Raw genomic sequence first — 13,449 nt, forward strand, 5'->3', positions numbered from 1 at the left:
GCATCACGAATGCAGTGATGAAAATGAAAAGATGTTTCTTCTGCCGCTGGGCATGTGAATGCAAGTTGAATGAATAGCAACAGAAACGCAGAACAAAGCAAACATTGTCTGTGGAGCCAGTGCAATATACCTCACTTGTTCCTGTGGGGGCTAGAATAAATCTAACTTGCATTGAGGAATAGTCAATGGGGCTACATGGGGTGCCAACTGACATTTTTCTTTGCCAGACTGATTTGTGGATGCCAGTCCTTGTACAGGTAGTTAGTATTCTGATTACAACTAATACCATCCTGTGTCGTTGGAAAATCGAGATTACAGTCCCAATATATTAACAGGGGGATCAATGGACTCATCAGCATACTGCTCTACTGGACAGAAGCTCAAAACATTTCGCAAATATTCTCTGGAAAAAGCTGGAAGAGTGGGTACAGGATAGTAATTTTATATCAGAAACCCAGCTTGTGTTTAGGGCATGTACTGATGCCATCTATCAGAGAGTAAATGTATATCTTATGTTGGCCAAATAGTTGAGGATTTTGGGCACTCCGACTATGTGGCCTTCATGGACTTGAGCTGTGCTTTTGACCACCTGGACAGGAGTCTACTTTGCTCTGCCCTGAGTGATATTGGACTCCCCAAACCCTTTCTCTTCATTATACTTGCTCTTCACATGGATTCTAGTGTACCAATTCATTTTGGGAATGGGGTGAACAAACGTGATGGAGTAACAAAGGGAGTCCTGCAAGGGTTTGTGTTGGCCCCCATTTTTTTTAACCTATATGATAACTAACTTGTAAATAGCTTGGAGACATACCAAGATGCAGGGACAGGAGGCTCCCTGTACTGAATTATTCTGTGCTTTTGCCAACTACGCCAAGGTTGCTCCAACTATTGGTCGATCAATACACATGCTACATGTCAGCAAGGGGTTTAATAGTTAACCAAATGCTTTTAATAGTTTAATAGTTAACCAAATGCTTTGGTATTTGTGTGTTGACCACCAAAAAGCGAATTACTTCAGCCAATATGGATGGTCACAAACTTGCAGTCTGTGAAAACTTTGACTAGGTTTTACATTTAATCAAATGTGAACATCTGAGAACCACATAGTGAAGTCAACAACCAAAATGAGGAAGGTGTTGGGTGAATTTGTAGGTTTGCAAAAGCAATTCAGCACTTCTTAGCTATATTCTGTCCATATATTGTGGCAAGGCTTTACCTGCCGGGTAATATGGGTGTGAAATTTGGAGTTATGGAGATTTAGTGCCTGATTCACAAAAGCGTTTTATAATGGCACAATTCTATTGTAAAATGCTCTGTGAATCAGGCCCTTAGACTCACTACAGAAAACAGAAAATGCCTTTCTGACATGTCTCCTTTCCGTTCCACATTCGACTGCTTGGACCTACTTGCTTGATCTTTTGAGCTCTAGATCTGTTCCTTTCTGGCCTGCCCTTTGGACAGGAACAGAGGGGAATCTGACAAAGGTGATATTCACCAATCTGATGTCACACCAATCTGGTACAAGATAGGCTGACTTGCCTTTGTCAGATCCTATCTTTATATGCTAGGCTTGGGGATGTGTTTTGATAATACTGAAATGTTGGACATGGGGCCTCATTACAACCCAGGCGGTAAGTTACCGCCTGGGTCGTACCCTTACCACCAACGCGTAAACTACGTTTATGCCATAGTGGTTGGCGGATTTACCGCCCCATTCCAAGGTGAGTGGGGCGGTAAATCCCCATTTCCCATTTTACCCTTCCCCATTCCCATTTATGGCCCATAGGGCATAATGGGAATGGGGAAAGGCGCTAATTACGCCACCGTAAATTACGGTGGCGTAATTAGCACCAAGGTCCCTTTGCGGCATGGGTTTTAACGCCTGCAAAAAGCAGGCGTTAAAATCACCATCCCGCAAAGGGACCTTGGAATCAGACGTTAGGGGTCGGCGCCATTTACGGCGCCGTAAACCCCTTAACGCCTGGGTCCTAATGAGGGCCATGGTGTCAAAGCATACATTGAAAAGTAGTATTTTCCATGTTTTGGCCGTTATCCGGGAGGAAGAGAGGATTTCAACAACCCAGGTAAGATTCTATCTCCCTCTCTCTCCCAATGAGGGGGTAGCTGGGTATTGGTCATCAGTTAAAGACTTTCAGGAGAGGATACTCCTCACAAGAGCTTGGCTCAATGTATTACCACTGAGCGCTGTCCGGGTTTTATGTTACGTTATATTATGGTATTCATCATTTGTATTGCACCTTTTTTAGGTATCAGGTAATAATATCGCCATGTATATGGTCGCCGTAAATAATATCGCCGGGAAAATGTTGTGGCGATATTATTTAGGTGACCTATGGGGATGTATATATGGGGGGTGTATATATGGGGACAGGGGCAAACATTTTTTTTAAAAAAAACAATTAAAAAAAATAAAATGTGGGGGTTGCGGGGTGTCCCCCGCATGTTCCATGCAATAATGTCGCCACAAAAAACGGCCATTTTTCTGCGAGATTTTTGCATGGCGAGATTTTTGTGGTGACATTATTACATGGAACCCTTTTTTACCTTTGGTAAGATCTCAAAGAGCTGTGGGATGAACGCCCTCGGGGACAGTAGTCTAGGTCAGTGGAGAGAGTAGGGTAGTAAATAGTACTTGGGTACACTGAGTAAGTGTTCAGCCAGGGTGGTTTATGTGGAGTGTAGCTGCATTCTAATGCTAGGTGTGGTGCAGTGGTTGTGTGAGATCAGTAGAATGTGTGCAGCAAGGTCGATTTGACTTGGGTGTAGTTGCATTCTGGCAGTGGAGGAGCTGTAAGGATATTTGGCACGTTACAGCACAGAGTACAGCACTACAGCACAAGTAGCATTACAGCACTACTGCACAAGTAGCATTACAGCACTACTGCACAAGTAGCATTTTTTTTTCAGCACTACTGCACAAGTAGCATTACAGCACTACTGCACAAGTAGCATTTTTTTTTTTGCAGCACCACCACAAGGGTGCGGTGCATTGCTATATGGGTTAGCAGATTAACAAGGAAAGACAGGCTATTCAGTCAAAAAACGATTTTAACATATAAGATGCAAAGCTATTTTTACAGTTAAAAGCACACGTGTTCATTTAAAAATGCACACTATTTTTCACCTGAAATGCCTATATTGCTAGAGACACATTTGAAAATTAACAGCTAACATATTAACCATTAACCTGACTAATAAAACCTTATTTTATTATAACTCACTAATAAAATGTGTTCTCTACTGCAGAATTAGGCATATTTTGAAAACCAGTTAAATGAGTGTGCAGATTTTTCCTCTCTTCTCTGCATGATTATCCGTGTTGTTGTGCACAGTAACTGCAGGAGGAAGGAAGTCAGATTTGCAACAATTGCAAATGTATAAGCGAAGCTATTGTTTAAAAGTAGGAGGATGAGAGATGATGGATTTCATTGGAACACGTCATAAAGAGGGCTGAGAGGAAAGTTTTAGTGGGCAGTAGCAGGGAAAAAGAGAGGCAGACATCTTTCTGCACTACTGGGGAGAAGACCTGGCTGTGGGGGTGTCCTGCTGCAGTCGAGACTGGGGAAAGCTGAAAGAATTACCTTTCCACTGGCAGAGGCAGTCCTATCTGAAAAAGCTGAGAATTCCAGGCAATGACCCCGGCTTGAGAAGGCAAGCGTTCCTTTTTATTGGAGTTACGCCAAGAGAGCCACATTCACAGAGAGAAGAATCTGAACAGATAAGGTAATTACCTAACTGGGGGAGCTGTGTGTGTGCACGAAAGTATGCAGTCAGTTTAGAAAAATGAAAGTCCCGTGCGTGTCTTTATCAAGTGCTAATGTTGCAATTTAAGTTCTGTTCTCCGCCACTATAATTGCAGTGTGTCATTGAAAATGCTTTGATTGTTCCCTTTTATTGCTGTAAAGAATGAGATTATGTCTAAATGCAAATTTTATAATACAGAAAATATTTGAAAACAGACGGGTGGTTTATTTTCTATTTACCATTACAATGCCAATGATGTGGGGAGATTTTTAAAAAGTGCAATGGTCATTTTAAGACAGATGTGTGTATGTCAGAATCAGTATGAATAATTGTGAGTGACTGTAGTATAACTTGTTGGAGGTACATGAGCCAACGGGAAGAGAGACTCTCTGAACATAGCTCCCTACCGTATATAAGGTAGTGGAAATTACCACAAGACTACCACATATAGCTCTCTGTCGTAAATAAGTCAGTGAGTTTGCCCATGGTGGCGCACCAACACTATCCCTGGAAATTGTGGTTTCCCTAGAATGCAGGTCTGAGGTCTCTCTAGTGATCACACGAAAAATCTAAGCGAAGATAAGGGATTCTGGACATTGGGGCCACAAATAAAACAAGGGAATTATGCTCACAAAAATACCACCAACCACGTATACCAAATATGCAGGTCTGGGTGCTGAAATAATGCATGTCCATTGTATTATTGTTGCACATGGCCAAATCTGAATACAAAGAGTGATTATTGCTAAGTTATTTCTCGGCGGTAATAAAATACCGTCAGGCCCCAAATCTCCACAAAATACCCTACATATTTATGGTGCGTTGCAGGCCGGGAAAGTGATCATAGAGTACCTACTGGGCGTGGCAAGCGTGTCTCACACTGCCATTTGCACATTAAAGGGAACCCATTTTATAATAGCAGTGTGCCACTAAAAACGAATTTCAGAATGTCACAAAGGGAAACCACATTCTCAGATCTAGTGCAATATTTAGAGGCAAAGTTATTTGCACATGGGAATTGGTCTTCGAACAGTACCTTAGAATGGAGTAACCGCATTCAGGGTGAGGTGCAGAAAGAAAAACTAGACAATATTTTTGCAGAAGGCAGCATAATTCAGGTCTGCCTTACAAGATTATTGAATGCAGCCGATAAAAGTGCAGAGAAAGACTGTTTAATACGGCTATGCGGCAAAATATGGTTTATTTTAAACAAGTCACTGCGAATGCAAGAGAATGATACTCAGCTAATTAACAGGTTAAAGACTGAATTAGATGGGGCAAGTAAAAATCAGGAAATGTTGAGAGCAGAATTGGATGTATGCCAAAAAGACATGCAATTAAAATGCAGAGACTTTGATACTCAGTTATCCAAAAGCAAGAAACAATTTGAAGATAGTGAGCAAGAATTGACACACTTAAAAGCCTTAGTGGATCACATTAGGCAGGATAAAGATGAGGTTGTTTCAGAAATGCAGATTTTACAAAAAGAACATTGCGAAAAAGAAGGTGATCTCCAGAGTGTAGAACAAGAAATGATTAAAATGATTCAAGAAAGAGACAAGAGAAATAAAGAGTTCAATGAATGCCAAATGCAAATGTGCGATATGCAGGAGGCAATTAATAAAATGAGTGATGAAAATAATTATTTGCATGATGAAGCCAACAGACTCCTTAAAAAGTGTAAGGACTTAGAACAGCAAATGTGCATTCCCAGGTCACAGGAGAGGCGGCAGGGTACCACATTCAATGGAGTGGAGGTGAATTCTAGCTCTGCCCAAAGAGCTAGTGCCCCAGTGACTGGGCCGGTGACTGAACTTGGTTGCAGCGCCCTTGGGGGATTTGATACTCCCATTGGGGGCAGCCACCAATCTCATACACCTGAAAACAGGATTGAATCACAAAATAGTGCAATTCCATGCATTGCAACAAGTAGCCCCATAAAAATAATGAAATCCATTAAAGCCCTGATCAAACCATTTAAAAAGGGAGGTGAATGCTGCATTGAGGATCACTTAGAAGCGGTGCATGACATTTTTAAAGCGCTCCAGATACCTAAGGAACAGTACAGACAATATTTTCATTTAACTTTAGATGCCCCGACGGCCAGCATCATAAGGGGATTAAATGAACAGCAGAATATGACATGGCTGGAGTTTGAAAAAGAAATTAGGCGCCATTTTTCTCCTTTTCAGTCATTGCAGGAGGCAAAGAAAGTTGCGTACACTATTACTGCTGGACCTAATACATCACCTCGCCAATTTTTACAAGACTTAAAAAGAGCATTCTCTCGCTTTGATGTATCTTTTGACTCAAATTCCAATGAGTTTAAAACCGCATACTTCTATGGGCTACAGAAAGACATTATATCCCAATTGGTCCGTGAATTTGACCGTGACAAGTCCCTTGAATGGATTGTACATCAAAGCACCAAGCTATATGAGGTACTCTATTGTCAGGGTAGAGAAAGTGATAAAATGAAAGATACTAGGCCTAAATCTAAAGAACCCTCAGCCACAGTAATGGAAATCAGGTCAGCCAAAATGTCCCTTGAGTCTGCTCAAAGCCAAGGTAAAAATAATGTGACACCTGAACAAAGGGGTAATCAACAAAGATCGCCATTGCCTGTACCAATGTTCCAATCACATGATCCTAGTAATAGAGAGAGCTACATCAGCCCTAGATATTTAGGAGATAGACCCCGGGTAAGATACCGGTCTGATATGGCAGGTATGAACAATAACCAGAGACAAAATCAAGATCAAAGAAATGATGGTCCCTACCAGTCATTGGGGACACAGAGCAGATTTGATCCCAGCACCATGATATATGGTAATCAGGATAGGCCCCGATATGTGGATCGATTTACTGATAATGGAAATCAATATAGGGGCCAGTACCCACAATCTGAGAGACAGGACATGAGGCAAAACGTGAACTACAGTCCACGCCAGTACAATGATTCCCCACCAGGGGACTATAATCAAAGGATGGGTGCAAACCGCTCCCCTCCACAAATGAATCAAGAATTCAGAAACCATCCCAACCGGTATCAATCACCTGAGAGGTATCAGAATAGATCCAATCAGGGGGAAAACAACCAATATCGACCTAGGCCACAGAAAGAGGATCCTAGAGAGGTGGAAAGGTTCCAATGCCTTGAGGCCCAAGTGAAAATGTTAGCTGAGCAAATAGGAAAGCTCTATACAGCGCAAAAACAACCTTCCAAAGAGGGGGCTGATGGCCATAGCAATGACCGGGGGGCTTCCGAAAAGTGACTAAGTACTCATGATAACTGCAGTGCCAAAATGACAGATTGCTCTGATATAACTTTGCATAACGACTCTGAGATGACTAATGGATTAAAAATGAAAGTACCAGTAAATGAAATTGTGACAGAAAGTGCAAATACTTCTAAAAAAGAGGTACGGTTTAACTTAGAGCTAAATAAAACAGTAAAGATTTGCACAAATGAAAAAGAAACATTAGGAATTCCAAAAGAACAAAGGGACAGATTTAAGAAAAATGACTCATGCATGGGGAATACCAGTGAACAGGGAGTAAATGGGGATGCCATAGCTCCTTCCCTGGGCAAGCAAAACAATTACCAAACACAGACAGAAAAAGGAAATACTCACAAGGAGGGTACAAGTCAATCACCTGAAAAATTCTTTGAGCCACATATTTTTGAAGAGGCTGAAAGGGCTGGTATTACACTAAATGATCACAAATGCACAGAATTAAAAAATGACAAATTGCTGAATGATGTTGTGACACATGTTCAGTTGGAAGGTTGTAATGTGGTCTCTGATGTTACCCAGATGGATGGGCGAACGGTGGCCACACTCCAAAAAACCTCTGAACATGGAGAAATGAATAAAATATCTCGCACAGAAATGGGTAAAAAGGAGGGAAAAATGTCTTTTCATTTACCAATGTGCTTAGCCAAAAGTGAAAAAGGCCTGAGAAAGGTGAGCCCTGAAATCAGTAAGAATTCACATTTCTTATGTGTATTAGAGGAAGTTGAGGACAGATATTATGCACCCATCACTGTAGAAGAAAAATGCCACACCTTTGCTATGATTGACACTGGCGCACAGGCCACAATTATGTCCAAGGAGCTGGTAAAGAGTATCAATGAAGGGAGGCCTCCACAGAGTCAGATCACAGTGAAGGCAAATCAAGGCCCAGTGCATAACTTTAATGGGGAGGAGGTGCCCATCATAGGTGTAACTGAGGTTGACATAAAAATAGGAAAGCACAGAATGAAACAAGAGGTATTGATCACATCTATTAGTGAAATTCCATTTCTGATGGGGACAGATTGCCTGAAAAGATTGTCTCCTCTCATAGATGGGGTGAATGGAGTGCTGTGGTCCTTAACCAAAAAACCATTGAGGCCTAAGAAACTAAAATCACAAAACAGCAATATAAAAGAATGTCACACCGTTGCCAAAACAAAGGATGCTGTGGAGGTATATCTACAGAATAGCTGCATACCTAGTGTCACTGTTATATTAAGGTGTCAAGACAAAGATCAGGGCGACAATGAAAAACTACCTGTACAAATATACTTGGACCCAAGGAAAGATTGGCAGACTGCCATAGACGAACACACATTACGTTTCTATTTAAAAGAGAATACATGCAAACAGAATATTGTTCCTAAAACAGATTCAGAAAAACACATTACCACTCTGGCAGAGATACACATGGAAGATGAGCAACCATGGGTTCACGCTGGTATAAATGATTATCTTAAAACAATAAAAGCCACTTTAGCGCTTGAACATGAAAGGAGTTTCATTAATGAGAAATTGTTGCAAAAAATTATGGAGAGGGAAGAAATCCCGAAATTTAGGATTAAAAACCAATATGTTTCTGGGTTGGACAGTCCAGACTTTGAAAACCGAATTACAGGCAGATGCATGCTTAAAATTAGCATTGGGCAGAAAGCAATTTACCATAATGTATGGATAGTGAGTGGAGCACAAAATGAATTTTACATGGGCAATGACATCATGCACAGAATGTGTATGGTGTTAGATTTCCTTAATCAAAAAATATGGTCGCGCCTAGGTGGGCCGGCGCCTGAATTTGAAGACAAAAGAAGGGCTTATCATTGTGCACAACTAGTTCCTTATGCAGTCGAATTACAGATGAGGAAAAATACTATTGTTCCTGCATTTACAAAACAGTTTGCAATAACACTGAAATGCAAAAATGGACAGCAGATGAAAGGCTCTGATGCATTTGTATGCCTGAATGAATCCATAAAACAGCAAGGCCTGGATTATGAATACATTCCATTGGTAGACATTGGTGAGGGATCTGTAAAAATCATGGTGAATAATAAAGGTTGTCAGGATATTCATTTAGAGGAAAACTCCCCATTAGGAATGGCCATACAAAAATCACATTATACGGCAGATTTAAATAACATGGTGATTGGGAATATTCCTGAAAAATATGTAGATGCCAAGGGCGAGTTGCCAGAACACCTGGACTCTCAGCCCAAAGGAATGTTTAAAATTCATTCTGTGTATCCTTATGATTCAAATGAGACAGTGTGCTGCCATCAAGAGGATTGCATAATATTTAATTTAAATGAAAATGAAACAGGAAATCAGCACATTGAAGTGGAAGCTGATATGCCAAAATATTTGAAAGTGGCAGCTCTACAAAAAGACACAGCCACACAGTTAGAGGAAAGCGCTGAGATTCCTTTACCAGAAGAGTTTCCAGAATTTTCCAGAATGGTAGAAGAGCAGATCTCCTTAGCGGATGCATGTAACAGCGATGAGGATCGACGCACTCTGAGGGAAATATTTATGGAGTTTAAGGATGTATTTGCAAAAGATGCTTATGATTGTGGTTTAACTGATTTACATGTGGCCACACTACCAGAAGGTTGTAGCAGAAATCCAGTGTTTGTACGCCAGTATAGACTACCGCTGGCATGTTTAGAATCATTGGCAGAGATTATTCAAAATTTGGAATCACGGGGAATAATTAGGCCCATTCATAGCACATCCAATACGCCTATTTTAGGTGTGTTAAAGCCAAATGGTCAATGGCGGCTGTGTGCAGACTTAAGAGAGTTAAATAAAAGAGTACCAGTATCTAGATGGCCACTACCATTCATTGATCAGGGCCTAGCTCAGATACATGGTTCAAATGTATTTACCACGTTAGATCTCACATCTGGATATTGGTGTGTGCCATTGGCAGAGGAGATACAACACCTATTTTCCTTTACATTTGACAGGACTCAATATGCCTGGCTTAGAGCTCCGTTCGGGTACATCAATAGTGGGAGTGAATTTGGCATATTTTTGAGAAAGGCCATGCCGGATGCAGCGGAAAGAGGGACAATAGTTTATGTGGATGATGTCTTGATAAAAAATGAAAACCTTAAAAGCCATTTTGATGAAATAAGACATGTGCTTGGCCAATTGCAGAAAGCAGGCGCCAAAGTATCTTTGCAAAAAGCACAATGGTGCAAGAAAAAAGTGAACTTTCTAGGGCATGAAGTGACTGAACATGGGCTAAATCCACAAAGGAAGAAAATAGAGGCCATACAAAGATTAAAAGATCCTAAAAATGTGAAAGGAGTAAAAAGTTTATTAGGGATGACAGGCTATAACAGAAAGTTCATTGAGAATTATGCAGAAATCACTCAACCATTGACTAAACTGCTTAAACTAAATACTCCCTGGAGATGGGAAAGAGAGCAATCTGATGCAGTGGCTAGATTGAAGGAATGTCTTGTAAAGGCACCATGTTTAGCATACCCCATAAAGGATAGGGATTTCTTTATAGAAATAGGCTTTTCTGAACATTGTATGTCAGCAGTGTTATCACAAAAACACGATTTGAATCACAAAACCATTGCATATGCAAGTAAGGCATTTTCCCAAGTTGAAATGAAATTTAATGAATGTGAGAAGGCCCTATTAACCACTGTGTGGGCGCTACAACATTTTCGCCCCATTGTTCAGGGAGAAAAGGTGATTATTGAAACAAATCATCAACCTTTGCAATTTTTAGAAAGTAAAAGAATTAGATCAGGCAATCTAGCGCAATCCAGAATCACTTCATGGACGCTGGCATTACAAGGTTTTCCCGTAGAAGTAAGATATGGACAAAATAAAAAGAGCCCAATTGCTCAAGGGTTAGCTGACTTACATGACTGTGCAGCTGAACAAATAACAAATGAAATGGATGTGGAAGCTAGTTTACAGGAATTTGAACAATCACCACACAAAGCTTTTGATGAAAAAACATGCAAGGATTTGCCAACTGTATACGTGGATGGTTGTGCTTTTCACATTGAAAATGACAGTAATAAACAATTAGTGGCAGGAATAGGAAATGTCTGGTTGAAATGTGAAGGCGTTCCTAGTATAGGGATGAGGATTGGAGATAGGAGCAGTCAGGTGGCGGAATTGGCAGCCATCTATAAAGCAATTGCTACTGCAGTTGATAAAAAGTTCAGTGAAATTGTCCTGGTGACTGATTCTGACTATGCACGGAATAGCTTTGTGGAGTATTTGCCTGGTTGGAAAGCAAGAGGCATGGTTACATACAACAAAAAGCCACTTAAACATGGAAAAATGATACAAGCCATAGACAAATTGGTGTCAGAAAATAATTTAACAATATACTGGAGAAAAATTCGTGGGCATTTAAAAACACCAGGAGAGGATAAGGAGGGAAATGATAAGGCAGACCATCTGGCTAAGATTGGGGCTGTGATGGGAGAATTGCTACCTATTGATTATTTAATGGGTGAAATACAAATTGATGCAGTCACACGGTCTAAAGCACCAAAGGAGGTAGATCAACCGGTGGTGCAGTGGAGTCATGACACGCCAGACCAAGATTTGATTGAGGCACAAAAGAATGATCAAATTTTGGGAATCTATTATAATCATTTGATGGATCCTGAACAAAATCCTTTAACAGAAAATGATTGTATGGGAAAAGAAGAGTTGAGGGTGTTATTAAAGAACAAAACACGAATTAGATTACAGGATGGACTCATGATTAGAGAGTCCATAACAGGGCAAATACAGTGGGTAGTACCCCTTTCATTCAGAGGACTAATGCTACACCATGCACATGATGCCATAACTGCAGGCCATAGAGGTTCACAAAAGACATTAGAAATACTAAAAGATTATGCTTACTGGCCACATATGTCCCAAGATGTGGAATTATATACTAGAGGATGTCTAGTATGCGCCCAATTTAAACCTGCTTCACCAATGCATAGAGCACCATTGATGAAAAGAGGCCTAACTCTCCCATGGTCAGATTTGCAAATAGACTATGTAGGTCCTTTAAAAAGGTCGAGCAGGGGACACCGCTATATTTTGAGTGTGGTATGTTTGATGTCAAAATGGATTGAGTGCATTCCCGCACCAGATTGTAGTGCGCAAACAGCAGCCACATTGCTGGTGAACCATGTGTTCTCAAGGTTTGGGTTGCCACAAAGAATTGAGTCAGACAGAGGAAGTCATTTCACAAGTACTCTAATGAGTAAGGTATGGCAAATACTAGGTGTGAAAAGGAAACTACATATCGCATATCGGGCGGCGTCTTCAGGTACAGTTGAAAGAAGCAATAGGTCTGTTGTGGACATTTTAAAGAAATTTGTGGCAGAAGCAGGTTCCAGCTGGGATTTGCGTTTACCATTGGTTTTGATGGCAATCAGGTCGACTCCTGCCAAAGCAACAGGTGTTAGCCCCCATGAGGTCTTAACAGGTAGGAAAATGGTGTTACCACAACACCTACTATACAGAACACATGAGCAAACTCTAGTGAGTGCATCCACAGTTCATGAATATATTGATGAAATGAGGAGGCATTTGCAACATGCATTTGCTTTTGTGCAGAGAAATCTGGAAAGAGCTGCTGACAGTGCTAAGTCATATTATGACAAAAAGACATCAGTAAAGGAATACAATGTAGGGGATCAGGTGTACAAGTTTCATTTTGGAAAAAGTAAACAGAAAAATTCTAAATTTCTGGCAGCCTGGCAGGGGCCATTTCGAATTATAGATAAAGTCTCTCCTGTAGTGTATAAAATTTTGAAAAATGAAGGTGAAACAGCAATAGAGCAGTTTGTCCATGTAAATCAAATCAAACCATGCCATCCCAGACATGAGATCAGGCAGCTTGAGCATGTGGAAACGGATAGGGTCCCTTGAGAAAATAAATGGGTGTGATCAGGAGGCAGTGACAAAGAAGTTAAAAAAAAGTTGATTGTTGTGATGGCACATAAACACTGTAATTTATGTGAAAATATATAATATAAATAAATAAATAAATAAATAAATAAATAAATAAATGCACATATAACGGAAGCTCGTGGTTGGTGTGCAGAGAGAAAGTGTATTAAATATTGAATGCTGTTTTATATGTGTTTGTTTTCTTTTAACTTGTGTTTAATTTCAGAAAAAAGAAAAAAAAAACGAAGTATTTTTACCAAGCATGTTTTATTTTTGGCAAAAGGATGAAGTTAGTATTGTGCTATGTACTTAATCTGTTTATTTTCTATTTTGATTTAGACGATTAACATTATTTGATCGGAGGTTCCGGGATCAGAGGCCACGGGAGACGATGGAGTCCTGGAGTCCCCTGGATGAAGACCAAAAGATGCCTGCCTCCAGGTGGAGG

The sequence above is a fragment of the Ambystoma mexicanum genome, chromosome 5q (assembly GCF_040938575.1).
Source record: "Ambystoma mexicanum isolate Mex_15411 chromosome 5q, UKY_AmexF1_1, whole genome shotgun sequence".
Taxonomy (NCBI): Eukaryota; Metazoa; Chordata; class Amphibia; order Caudata; family Ambystomatidae; genus Ambystoma; species Ambystoma mexicanum.